This window comes from Mesoplodon bidens (genome assembly GCF_964165515.1).
Source record: "Mesoplodon bidens genome assembly, chromosome: 3".
Taxonomy (NCBI): Eukaryota; Metazoa; Chordata; class Mammalia; order Artiodactyla; family Ziphiidae; genus Mesoplodon; species Mesoplodon bidens.
Genome location: NC_138178.1, coordinates 84,519,240 through 84,532,277, shown reverse-complemented (window position 1 = coordinate 84,532,277; position 13,038 = coordinate 84,519,240). Strand labels below are relative to the sequence as shown.

At 44.0% G+C, this 13,038-nt stretch overlaps 1 protein-coding gene across 2 annotated transcripts in view; it reads left to right on the top strand.

Moving 5' to 3' along the window:
* GLDN (gliomedin) overlaps nucleotides 1-13,038 on the top strand; it is a 69,919-nt gene that overhangs the window by 32,744 nt on the left and 24,137 nt on the right. The window lies entirely within an intron of this gene.

Here is a 13,038-nt window from a genome sequence, read left to right as displayed (position 1 = left end):
GAGTGATGTCACAGCCACAGAGATTCCCCCTGAGGAGCAAGGGCTACAAGCCCCACATCAGGCTCCCCAGCCTGGGAGATCTGTACTGGGAAGACAAGCCCCCATAATGCCTGGCTTTGCAAACCAGTAATGTTTACGTTTAGGAAAGTGGAAGGGCTGTGGGAGACTGAGACGCTCCTGAGGGGCTTGCACACACATTCACTCACTCTGACTCCCAGCACAGAGGCAGCAGCTTGAAAAGTGCTTGGGTCACATGAGAAGGAGACTCACTGATGAATTTTAAGGCGTGCGCTGGAGGGGCAGTGTTCTGGGGATGGAACCACTGGCAGGCACCATTTCTGTCACTGTCCATCAACCTGACTAACACTGTGTGCCCCACCCTGACTTTCCCCTGAGGACCCATTCCAACTGGTCCCTCCAAAACACTTTCTGCCCTGCCCCAACCGCTGGGCAGCCCTGGCTGGCACCAGCACCCCTCCAAAGTGGCTCCCACTCCAGGGGGCCAGCCCTGCACCACAGAGCACCCACAGTAGTCCCAGACTGGCCTCGAAGTCAGTTGCACTGAAGACCAGCCCCATGCATCAGCATGCCCATAGCAGTGCTCTGGTGACCAGGGGGGATTGCACCACTGAGCCCCACAGGACACCTTTCACGTAAGGCCACTCTTCCAAGACTAGGAGATGTAGCCAGCATCCCTAATACATAGAAACAAACACAGAGAGTTAGGCAAAATAAAGAGACAAAGGAATACCTTCCAAATGAAAAAACAAGGCAAAACATCAGAAAAGGAACTAAATTAAACAGAGATAAGCAATTTATAAGATAAAGAGTTCAAAGTAATAGTCATAAAGATGCCCACTGACTCTAGAGAACAATGGATGAACTCAGTGAGAATTTCAACAAAGAGAAAGAAAACATAAAAAAGAACCAATCAGAACTGAAGGATACAATAATTGAAATGAAAAATACACTAGAATGAATCAATAACAGATTAGAGGATGCAGAACAGATCAGCAATCTGGAAGACAGAATAGTGAAAATCACCTAATCAAAACAGTGAAAAGAAAAATGAATTTTAAACAGTGAGATAATTTAAGGGACCTCTGGGTCAAGCATACTAACATTTGAATTACAGGGGTCCCATAAGAAGAAGAAGAAGAGAGAGAGAAAGGGACAGAAAACCTACTTGAAGAAATAATATCTGAAAACTTCCCTAACTTGGCAAAGGAAACAGACATCCAAGTCCAGGAAGCACAGGGAATCCCCAAAAAGATGAACCCAAAGAGGCCCACACCAAGACACATTATAATTAAAATGTCAAAAGTTAAAGAATCTTATAAGCAGCAATAAAAAGACTAGTTATGTACAAGGAAACCCCCATAAGACTATCAGCTGATTTTTCAGAAGAAACTTTATAGCCAGAAGGAAGTGCCATGGTATACTGAAAGTACTGAAAGGAAAAATTTTACAACCAAGAATACTTTACCCAACAAGGTTATCATTCAGAATTAAAGGAGACATAAAGAGTTTCCCGGACAAGCAAAAGCTTGTAAAGGAATTCATTACCACTAAAGAGGCCTTACAAGAAATGTTAAAAGCCAATAACAGAGAAAAGACAGTCTCTTCAATAAAATGGTGTTGGGGAAACTGGACAGCCACATGCAAAAGAATGAAACAGGACCACTTTCTTATACCATATGCAAAAATAAACTCAGTATGGATTAATGACTTAAATGTAAGAAGAAAACAGGTAGTACACTCTTTGACATCAGTCTTAGCAATATTTTTTTGGCTCTGTCTCCTCAGGCAAGGGCAACAAAAGCAAAAATAAACAAATGGGACTACATAAAAATCTTTTGCACAGCAAAGGAAACCATCAATAGAATGAAAAGGCAACCAAATAAATGGGAGAAGATATTTGCAACTGATATATCTGTTAAGGGGTTAATATCCAAAATATATAAAAAACTCAAACAACTCAATATCAAAAAAACAAACAATTCAATTAAAAATGGGTAGAGGACATGAATAGACATTTTTCTAAGGAAGACATACAGAGGACCAATGGACACATGAAAAGATGCTCAACTTCACTAATCATCAAGGAAATACAATTCAAAACCACAATGAGGTATCACCTCACCCTGTTAGAATGACTGTTATCAAAAAGACAACTAAAAACAAGTGTCAAGGAGGTGGGGAAAAGGGGACTCTCATGCCCTGTTGGTGGGATTATAAGTTGGTGCAGCCACTATGGAAAACAGGAGGTTCCTCAAAGATTAAAAATAGAACTACCATATGATCCAGCAATTCCACATCTGAGTATTTATCTGAAGAAAACAAAAAACTAATTAGAAAAGATATGTGCACCCCTATGTTCATTGCAGCATTATTTACAATATCCAAAATATGAAAGCAACCTAAGTGCCCATTGACAGATGAATGGTTAAAGAAGATGTGGTATATATATACAATGGAATACTACTCAGCTATTAAAAAGAATGAAATTTTGCCATTTGCAGCAAAATGGATGGACCTAGAGGGTAATATGCTAAGTGAAATAAGTCTGACAGAGAAAGACAAATATTGTATGATTTCACTTATATGTGGAAACTAGAAAACAAAACAAATGAACAAACATAAAACAGAAACAGACTCACAGATATAGAGAACAAACAGGGAGGAAAGGGGGGTTAGGGAGTAAGTGAAGTAAGTGAGGGAGATTAAGGGGTACAAACTTCCAGTTATAAAATAAATGAGTCATGGGGATGTAGTGTCCAGCATAGGGAATATAGTCAATATTATTGCAGTAACTTTGTACTGTGGCAAACTACTAGACTTATGGTAATCAATTTATAATGTATATAAATGTTGAATCACTATGTAGTGTACCTGAAACTAATATAATATTGTAGGTCAACTCTACTTCAATTTAAAAAAGAAAGAAAAAATCCTTTTACGGAGTAAATGCATAGCTCTCATGGACTTTAAAGATAACCACAAGACTTTGAAGCCATCTGAAGCTTGTGTTGGATCTCCTCAGTCTATTGCCCCAGGCTCTGGGGAGGTCCTGGTCACTTCACAGTGCACAGTGTGTGTGGAGTTGTAAGAAACCTCTTCTGCAATATTCTCCCCAGTACCTCTCGTTACCTGCCATGTGTTAGGAGCTCTAGTTGAGTCTGTTGAATGACTAAACCTGTGATTTATGTAAGTGATTAATGGGAGTGGTGGGCTGGTAAGAAAGATGCTTCTCTGAGGAACCCTGTGTCCAAGTCTGACTCTTGTTCGCTTAGTTTAGCCTCAGAGAGAAAAGCCATAATCCTGTGGCTTCTTAGAAGATGCTAATTGAGTTACTCAAGTCACATTTCAGCCCTCACAGAAAATTAAATATCTTCAGAACAGCTTGATCCTTTATTCTGAAACCCTTGTGGCTTAAGCAGCTTTCTTCCATCTCCGGAAGTCCCTTTTCAGCGTTCCCGTGTGTGACAGTAATGAGCGCTAGAGAAATGCTCAAATGGATGGAATTACAGGCACAAAAGCCCTGTTGAGAGGCACAGGAAAAGCCTCTTTCTTTCTGATTTTTATAGTGATAGAATGAGAGCCAAGCTGTTCAGTGAATGTGGGCTGGAGCTATTGAGACCACTTAGGAGAGACTGGCGGGATCGCATCTATGCTGGAAATGGGTTGAGGAGGTTATTCTTTGGCACCTAAAAATGCTTTTCAAATGCCAGCCCCTTCATTTTTCATGATAGCTTGAAATTGGGCCTCCTTTTACGCAGAAATCCCTTCAATTAAAACTTAGGTGTGAAAAGTACAAGTTGAAAGGCAAGGAGGTACCTAGGGATAGGCCAAGCTGCCTGGATTGGGGGCGGGGAGGTGACAGGACCCAGGACTGAATTGGGGAACTTCGGGGAGAGGGGAAGAGAGCCTTGGTCCAGAGCTCCCAGAAAATGCCTTCAGGAAGGATTGCCAGGGCAGACCCTGGGCTTGGGGCCTGAGAACAAGATCTAGCTCCACACTAGATTCATCTTTAAAAAAGCAGGTGCATGTGACTTGAGGCTAGTCCAGCTGTGACCATGAAACCCCATTCCTGTCCCTTTCCCAGGACTCAGCTGTGGTTGCTCTGGGGACAAAGACAGATACTGTGTAGTTTTGTGCAGCTGGTGACATCTCAGGTGAATAGTGAGGGCAGTTCACTAGCTAGAGTAGTCTGGGGTTTTTGCTAGTGCAGAGTTTGTCAAATAACATGTGGTTTTCTGGATACATCTTACCCCTGAGCCCAGGTTTCCTTGGGACCCCAGAAGCATATCTTCTGGAAGAGCAGGTATCTTGAAGAAGGCAGGTCTTGGGTAATTCTTCACCTCCAGTGGCCTCCACATAGGGGCTTGTTGGAAAATCTCTAAACCATAATATTGCTGAACTGCTTGTTGCAACAGAGTTGCTTGAAATCCACAGTGCCCATTCTCCTTGCAGCCACGAGACTCCAACCCAGTGATAACACTTCTTATCCTATTTCCAGGCAGACATCAATAGTGGATCACAGTTGCTGCCAAGCATGGCCTCGGGTCTCAGGTCATTCTTTTCTGGTGTTGCAGAAAGTTGTACTAATTGATTAGAATTGGCACTTGAAATAAAACCTATTTGCTGGAACTTCCCTCATGGTCCAGTGGTAAAGAATCCGCCTTCCAATGCAGGGGACACGGGTTCGATTCCTGGTCAGGGAACTAAGATCCCACATGCCACGGGGCAACTAAGCCCATGCACCACAACTACTGAGCTCACGTGCCTCAACTAGAGAGCCCGTGTGCTGCAAACTACAGAGCCAACACACTCTGGAACCCACCCACGTGCCCTGGAGCCTGTGCGCCACAGCTAAAGAAGAGAAAACCCACATGCCACAACTAGAGAGAGAAAACCCACACACCACAACTAGAGAGAAGCCCATGTACCGCAACAAAGAGCCCGCATACCTCAACAAAGTTCCTGCGTGCTGCAACTAAGACCCAACACGGCGAAAAAAAATAAAATTAAAAGCAAAAAAACTTATTTGCTATCCCTACTGTACTCATTTTTAAGGTTGCCATGGTCATAATCCAAAGTTGAAATGCACCAAATAAATGAGATTGGACCAAAGCTTCAGTTTAATGGGAGCATATGAGGAAAGATACATACTTTCCCACGTCAGGTGCCCTGGGACTGGCAGAATAGCTGGCAGCAGGGGTGGTTGCAGAGGATGGACCAGCACACAGAGGGTGGGAACTGAGGCCTCAAAGCTGTAGACAGTTCAACCTTTGGTAAACAAATGGATAGGCCATTCTCAGAACAGCTAGTGTAGCTGATGATGTTTTCACTCAACTGGCCTCACTGAGCAAGCTAGCAAGTTGTTTTAGTGTTGGTGGATTCGGGCTCCAAATGTGGAATCGGGCTTGGACCCTGTCAGGCCATCCCTTAAGGAAAGCCAAGCATGCCTGCCTCCCAAGGGAAAGAGGGGACCACCCCCACTCTGGCCAGAGCTCCTCTCTGGCACTGAAGCTGTGGCTGGCATGAATCCTGAGGCCCAGGGAGTCCTTGCTGGGAGCAGGAGTAAGAAAGAGTCAAGCCTACAGACCTCGGAGGTGTTCCAGGCCTGGAAATACCAGGTTTATGAAGTTGCATCTTTCACTACCTCTTCCTATGGCAGCAGACCCAGGCCTTACTTACTTTCTTTTTTTTTTTTAACATCATTATTGGAGTATAATTGCTTTACAATATTGTGTTAGTTTCTGCTGTATAACAAAGTGAATCAGCTATACGTGTACATATATCTCCATATACTGTCCCTGTTGTGTCTTCCTCCCACCCTCCCTATCCCACCCCTCTAGGTGGTCACAAAGCACCGAACTGATCTCCCTGTGCTTTGCAGCTGCTTCCCACTATCTATCTATTTTACACTTGGTATTGTATATATGTCAATGCTACTCTCTCACTTCGTCCCAGCTTGCCCTTCCCCCTCCCCATGTCCTCAAGTCCATTATCTACATCTACATCTTTATTTCTGTCCTGCCACTAGGTTCGTCAGAACCGTTTATTTTTAGATTCCATATATATGTGTTAGCATACGGTATTTGTTTTTCTTTCTGACTTACTTCACTCTATATGACAGACTCTAGGTCCATCCACCTTACTACAAATAACTCAGTTTCACTTCTTTTTATGGCTGAGTAATATTCCATTGTATATATGTGCCACATCTTCTTTATCCATTCATCTGTTGATGGACACTTCAGTTGCTTCCATGTCCTGACTACGGTAAATAGTGCTGCAACGAACATTGTGGTACATGACTCTTTTTGAATTCTGGTTTTCTCAGGGTATTGCTGGGTCATATGGTAGTTCTATTTTTAGTTTTTTAAGGAACCTCCATACTGTTCTCCATAGCGGCTATATCAATTTACATTCCCACCAACACTGTAAGAGGGTTCCCTTTTCTCCACACCCTCTCCAGCATTTATTGTTTGTAGATTTTTGGTGATGGCCATTCTGACTGGTGTGAGGTGACACCTCATTGTGGTTTTGATTTGCATTTCTTTAATGATTAGTGATGTTGAGCATCCTTTCAAGTGTTTGTTGGCAATCTGTATATCTTCTTTGGAGAAGTGTCTATTTAGGTCTTCCACCCATTTTTGGATTGGGTTGCTTGTTTTCTTGATATTGAGTTGCATGAGCTGCTTGTATATTGTGGAGATTAATCCTTTGTCAGTTGCTTCATTTGCAAATATTTTCTCCCATTCTAGGTTTGTCTTTTCATCTTGTTTATGTTTTTCTTCACTGTGCAAAAGCTTTTAAGTTTCATTAGGTCTCATTTGTTTATTTTTGTTTTTATTTCCATTTCTCTAGGAGGTGGGTCAAAAAGGACCTTGCTGTGATTTATGTCATTGAGTGTTCTGCCTGTGTTTTCCTCTAAGAGTTTGATAGTGTCTGGCCTTACATTTAGGTCTTTAATCCATTTTGAGTTTATTTTTGTGTATGGTGTTAGGAAGTGTTCTAATTTTATTCTTTTACACGTAGCTGTCCAGTTTACCCAGCACCAATTATTGAAGAGGCTGTCTTTTCTCCATTGTTTATTCTTGCCTCCTTTATCAAAGATAAGGTGACCATATGTGCGTGGGTTTATCTCTGGGCTTTCTATCCTGTTCCATTGATCTATATTTCTGTTTTTGTGCCAGTATCATACTGTTTTGATTACTGTAGCTTTGTACTATAGTTTGAAGTCAGGGAACCTGATTCCTCCAGCTCCGTTTTTCTTTCTCAAGATTGCTTTGGCTATTCAGAGTCTTTTGTGTTTCCATACAAACTGTGAAATTTTTTGTTCTAGTTCTGTGAAAAATGCCAGTGGTAGTTTGATAGGGATTGCATTGAATCTGTAGATTGCTTTGGGTAGTATAGTCATTTTCACAATGTTGATTCTTCAATCCAAGAACATGGTATATCTCTCCATCTGTTGGTATCATCTTTAATTTCTTTCATCAGTGTCTTATAGTTTTCTGCATATAGGTCTTTTGTCCCCTTAGGTAGGTTTATTCCTATGTATTTTATTCTTTTTGTTGCAATGATAAACCTATTTGGATTTTTTGGCTTCTTTTTTTCCTCTATCAGCAAGGCTTTGGGAAATGTGTAGCCACTTCCTCTGTGGTCATTGCTGTGCTAAGCAGGTCACTTGGGTCAGGCAGCATCAGTTCTGACACCATCCCAGGTTGAAAAGGGAGGCCACTAAAAGGAAATTTGAGATAAGCATCTTCTCCTATGACTTGGAATGACTGTGGTGAGAGCATCCAAGGAGTCAGGTTTTCCAGAAGCCTGTAGCATTAGCCACTGGCCAGCGCCTGCCCTTGAAGACAGGAAGTGAGACTTACACTTCTTTATTATTCACTCCCCATAACTCTGGTGCCTATATATCCTGTCTCGATTAAGATTCTACTGTTTGCTTGTAGCAGGAACCCATTAGAGCTTATCTGAGGGAAAGCAGGTGAGAGGTTATAAATTATTAAAAAGATAGAGGGGTGTATTTGTCAAGCTAGGTTTGGTCATGCTCTGGTAACACTTAAACCTTAAAATCTCAGCGGCTTAACACAGCAAAGGCTTATTTCCCATACCACAAAGTCCAGCGAAATTTGGATGACTCTCCTAGGCAGTTCTGAGGACTCAGAGATCCAAGTGCTGCCGTCTTGTAGCTCCATCATCTGAGCACCAGGTGCCAAGGTGACTCCCAAGGGAAGAGAGGGGAACAAAGGATGGCACCCATTGGGTACTTTAAAAGGTCAGGCCTGGAGGTATCTCACTTCCCCACCCCCACCATGGAAGGAAGGCAGGGAAACGCAATCTGTCTGTGGGTCCAGGAAGATGACAATGAAACCCAGTCTGGTGAAAACAAAGCCTGCCTCATGAGACAGAAGGGTATCTCACAGACAGACCAGGAGGCAGGGGAAGCAGCCTGACCCAGGGAGCTGGAGCCAGGAACTGGAAAGCCACTGGGAACCCATACAGCTCCTGTCTCAGCCTTTCTGACTCTCTAGCAGACACCCAGTCCCTCATCTCTGCTTCTCTCTCCTTCATTTTCTTCTCTCTGCAGACTGACATTTTTCACTGTGCATGGCCATCCACAGACCTCTACTTTACATAAGTAGGGGCATTGTGGGTCAACTTTAGATTGCAAGGAGAAAAAAATCTAAGTGGTTCAGCTCCTATCACGCATCTACCCAATTCTAATCAACTCCAGCTAAGAGTGTTGGGTGGGGTAATCAGAGCCATTTGCAGGGCCCAGTGTAAAATGAAAATGCAGGGTCCCTTGTTCATGGAGCAGGAAAAAGGCTTTTTCCTTTCTTCCACAACCTCTCTTGACCTGCCATGGTGGGGCTTTTTATTTGCTACTTAATGTCGTACTCCTTGAGGCATGGGCTACTCACTACATGAGTACAGACCCTCACAGGCACAGGGGCCCCCTGGGACAAAAGCACTCAGGGCACACACCCAACCCTAGCCTCCCCTGCCCTTGAGCCTGGGCCCCCACTGGGGTGGCAGGTGGCAGCAGTTACTGATGGGGCAGGGAGTGGGGAGGACACATCAAGGGGCACAGGAGCAGGCAGGGGAAATCTGTCCTGGGGAGGCAGGGAGGAGATAGGAGGCAGGGCCACATACAAACCAAGACTCAAAGCCCCTGGGCCATGGTCCACTGTCCCAGCAGACTTCACTTACAAAGCACAAATTCAAAGAAAAAATGGTTAAGAATGTTCAAACGGCAACTGCAGAGCATTTAAACCCAAGCAGGGAGCTCCCTTCTTAGCGTGGAGTCCTGTGTAGCTGCACTGCTGGCAGGCCCAGGAAACAGCCCTTGCGTACAGTGTTAACATGAATGTGGCTGCCCACACGTGTTCCTAGAGGGTCTGTTATTCCAGAAGAGGAGAAGGGTCAGGAGCTAAAAAAAATTCTGAAAGATGGTTTGCTAAATAGCTAGTAGGCACACATTTGACGTTATTATAATGACTCATATTTGGGGCTTCTTCTGGGTGTAAGGGGCTGTGAGCAGCTCAGTTGGCATCCCGGGATATTGGGACAGTCATCATCACTGTAGCACTCTGCTCCTGAGCTCTTTGGAACCGTTTGTCATCCTTTCTCTTCTGAAATTCTCTAGCTTCAAGGCATGAGACCTGCTGGCTTCCCTCCTCCATCTTCAGATCACTCTCTCTCTCTTTCCTCGTGCTTCTTCTATCACCTGTCTCCCTCCAGATGGGGTGTGTCCCCCTCTCTACATCCCCAAATTTGGCTCAGACACTTCACTCTTACCTGAAGGCTAGTAGCTTCCAATATTTCTAGGGACAGGAGCCCCTTTAAGGCGAGTGACTGACTCTTTTCCCAGAAATTTTTCACATCAGGTCGAGGGGACCCAGGAACACCTGCATCCCATACAGCTGTGGTGCTTGGTAAAAATGCCGGTTCCTGGGCCTTACTCTAAATCCAAACCAAATCAGAATCTCCAGATGGGGCCTAGGTATCTGCATTTTTACAAGCATTCTAGTTGATTTTGTGGCCTCAAATGTGTAAAAACTGTAGCCTTAGGGTATCAAGGATCTCAGGTCAGTGTCAAGAAACGCTGACCTAAACACTTCATCATAGTGATACCCTTGGCCATAACTAATGTGTCCTAAGTATACAGCTCCAGCCAGGACCTCTCTCCAGTACTCCACTGCATGGAAATGGTTATTGGACTGTCCTTTTTCTTTTTAATTAATTTTTATTGGAGTGTAGTTGATTTACAATGTTGTGTTTGTTAGTTTCTGCTGTACAGCAAAGTAAATCAGTTATGCATATACATATATCCACTCTTTTTTAGATTCTATTCCCATGTAGATCATTACAGAGTATTGAATAGAGTTCCCTGTGCTATACAGCAGTTTCTTATTAGTTATCTATTTTATATATAGTAGTGTGTATATGTCAGTCCCTATCTCCCAATTTATCCCTCCCTGAGAACTCTTGAAACCTACTATATACAGTTGATTCTTGCTTGTTTACCGTTTTCTACCAATCTGCACATCTGAATTTGGCTCCATCTGCAGTCGGGACTGATGATTGATTGATTTCTTCTGACAGCTCTCAAAGGGCCATATCACCTCCTTACCAGGGCATGTGTGCGCCATCTGGCGGTAAACTGACCACACTGACTACAGGCTACACTGACCGTAGAAAATGCCGTGCCGTTTTCAGCAAATCATTTTTGCCCAACATAGGACTGTATATATTGAAAACATACCTTCACACACTTATTCTTCCCAAAGTTTTCATGTCTGTCAAATAGGCTCATCAGTGTCCAGGCTCAGTCGTCTGAGAGGTCTCCTCAGCTGTTTCCTACCCAATCAGACATGGACACGTCCTGTCCATTCTTCTGCGGAAATACCTTTCGAATGTCTAGCTCCCTCTAGAACTCTACAGTCACCAACCGCATTTATCCATAACCTTGTCCCAAACTTTAACTACAAAGATCCTCTGGATATTTTCTCCCTGCCCCACCCCCTTCCTTTCCTGTCTCTTTCTCTCTCTCATCTCATTCCCTAGTTCTATTCCATATCCATCTATAGAGAGGATATCAAACACATGCTGATTCAGTGTCATCCGCCCCTGCTTAAGAATCTACTGTTGGGCTTCCCTGGTAGCGCAGTGGTTGAGAGTCCGCCTGCCGATACAGGGGACACAGGTTCGTGCCCCGGTCCAGGAAGATCCCACGTGCCACAGAGCGGCTGGGCCCGTGAGCCATGGCTGCTGAGCCTGCGCGTCCAGAGCCTGTGCTCCGCAATGGGAGAGGCCACATCAGTGAGAGGCCCGCGTACCGCAAAAAAAAAAAAAAAAAAAAATCTACTGAAGCTCTGCACTGCCTTGCACATACCGTCTACACCCCTCCACTTAGTCTTCAAGTGCTGCTGCCCCACATCCCTCTGCCAAGTATACACTTCAGCCTCGTCTCTACACACTCCAGCTGAGCCATTCTTCCTCCTTTCTCTCACCCTGAATCACGCAAGCTCCCCGCCCTGTACCTTTTCTCCAGCTGGTCTCCTGCATGGGATGCCCAGCCCTCACCCCTGCAGCCATCTCAGGCCACTGTGTCTTCAGAGCCACAGCTCAAGGCTCACTCTCTCTGAGAGCCTTCTCTGACTGCCATGTGCCCAGACTTCCCCGGCACCTCTGTAGGGGTTTGCTTCTCTGTAGCTCCCTCGTCTCGTTGTGGTTTCAAAGTATTCACCTTCCTCAGATAGGTCGTAAACACAGCAGACACAAGAATCAAGATTTCTACTTATAGGAAGATTTTGGTGCACACAGAAGTGCTTAGTAAATGGTGGTTTTCTTTTATATATCTCTATCTATCTATCTATCTATATATACGTGTGTGTATATATATATCTTTACTGGAGTATAACTGCTATTCAGTGTTGTGTGTGTTAGTTTCTGCTGTACAACAAAGTGAATCAGCTATATGTATACATATACCCCCATATCCCCTCCCTCTTGGCATTTCCCTCCCACCCTCCCTATGCCACCCCTCTAGGTCATCACAAAGCATCGAGCTGATCTCCCTGTGCTATGCAGCAGCTTTCTACTAGCCATCCATTTTACATTTGGTAGTATGTATATGTCAATGCTACTCTCTAACTTCGTCCCAGCTTATCCTTCCCCCACTGTGTCCTCAAGTCCATTCTCTACATCTGCATCTTTACTCCTGCCCTGCCACTAGGTTCATCAGTATAAATGGTGGTTTTCTGAAGAGTCACAGGCTTGGATCTTTAGAAAGACCTACCCACTCCAATATTGGTGATTGTTATATGTGGTCCGGAGAAACAAAAGACCCTCAACTGTTCATGTTATGATCTCACTGGCTTGTCCGAGTGCTTAAATGGAGTAACTGACACTAAGACTATTTGTGGAAGCAAAATTATTGTGTTAGATTATGTGTAAATTACTCACATGAACCCCTTAGATCCTTGGGTAATTACACACTAAGAAAGGTGTCTGTTACCTGATCTGGGCCCTTGAGTTTTCTCAGGCTATTTTATGCAACAAAATAGGGACCAAGCAAACCAGCTTCTGCTCTCAATTCCCCTTGGCGGCCTAGAGGAGACAGGCTGGCTGGATGAGCGTGTTTGGGGCTGCTCCTGGGACAGCTGGATCTCAGCCATGCAAAAGCAGCACTTCCTGACAACTACCTGTGCCAGGGCTGCACTAGTGCCCACCCACATTGTCACCAAACCTCATTTAATTAAGTTGATTGCTTAAGAGATGACTGATTTATGAGTCTATATTGAAGCCACTTAGAAATTATTCTTAGTCCATTGGAATTTAAGCAAAAGTGGTTTTGATTGGCAAATGGGTCTTTGTTGAATTGTTTTTAAGAATCTTTGGGCAAATATACTGAGTTCTAAATAAAAGGCATGGGATGGTTCCTTAGGGCCCATAGATGATTAGTACATTTTAAGAGGGGGAAGGTGCTCTTTGTTTTTTGGGTTGTGGTGTTGG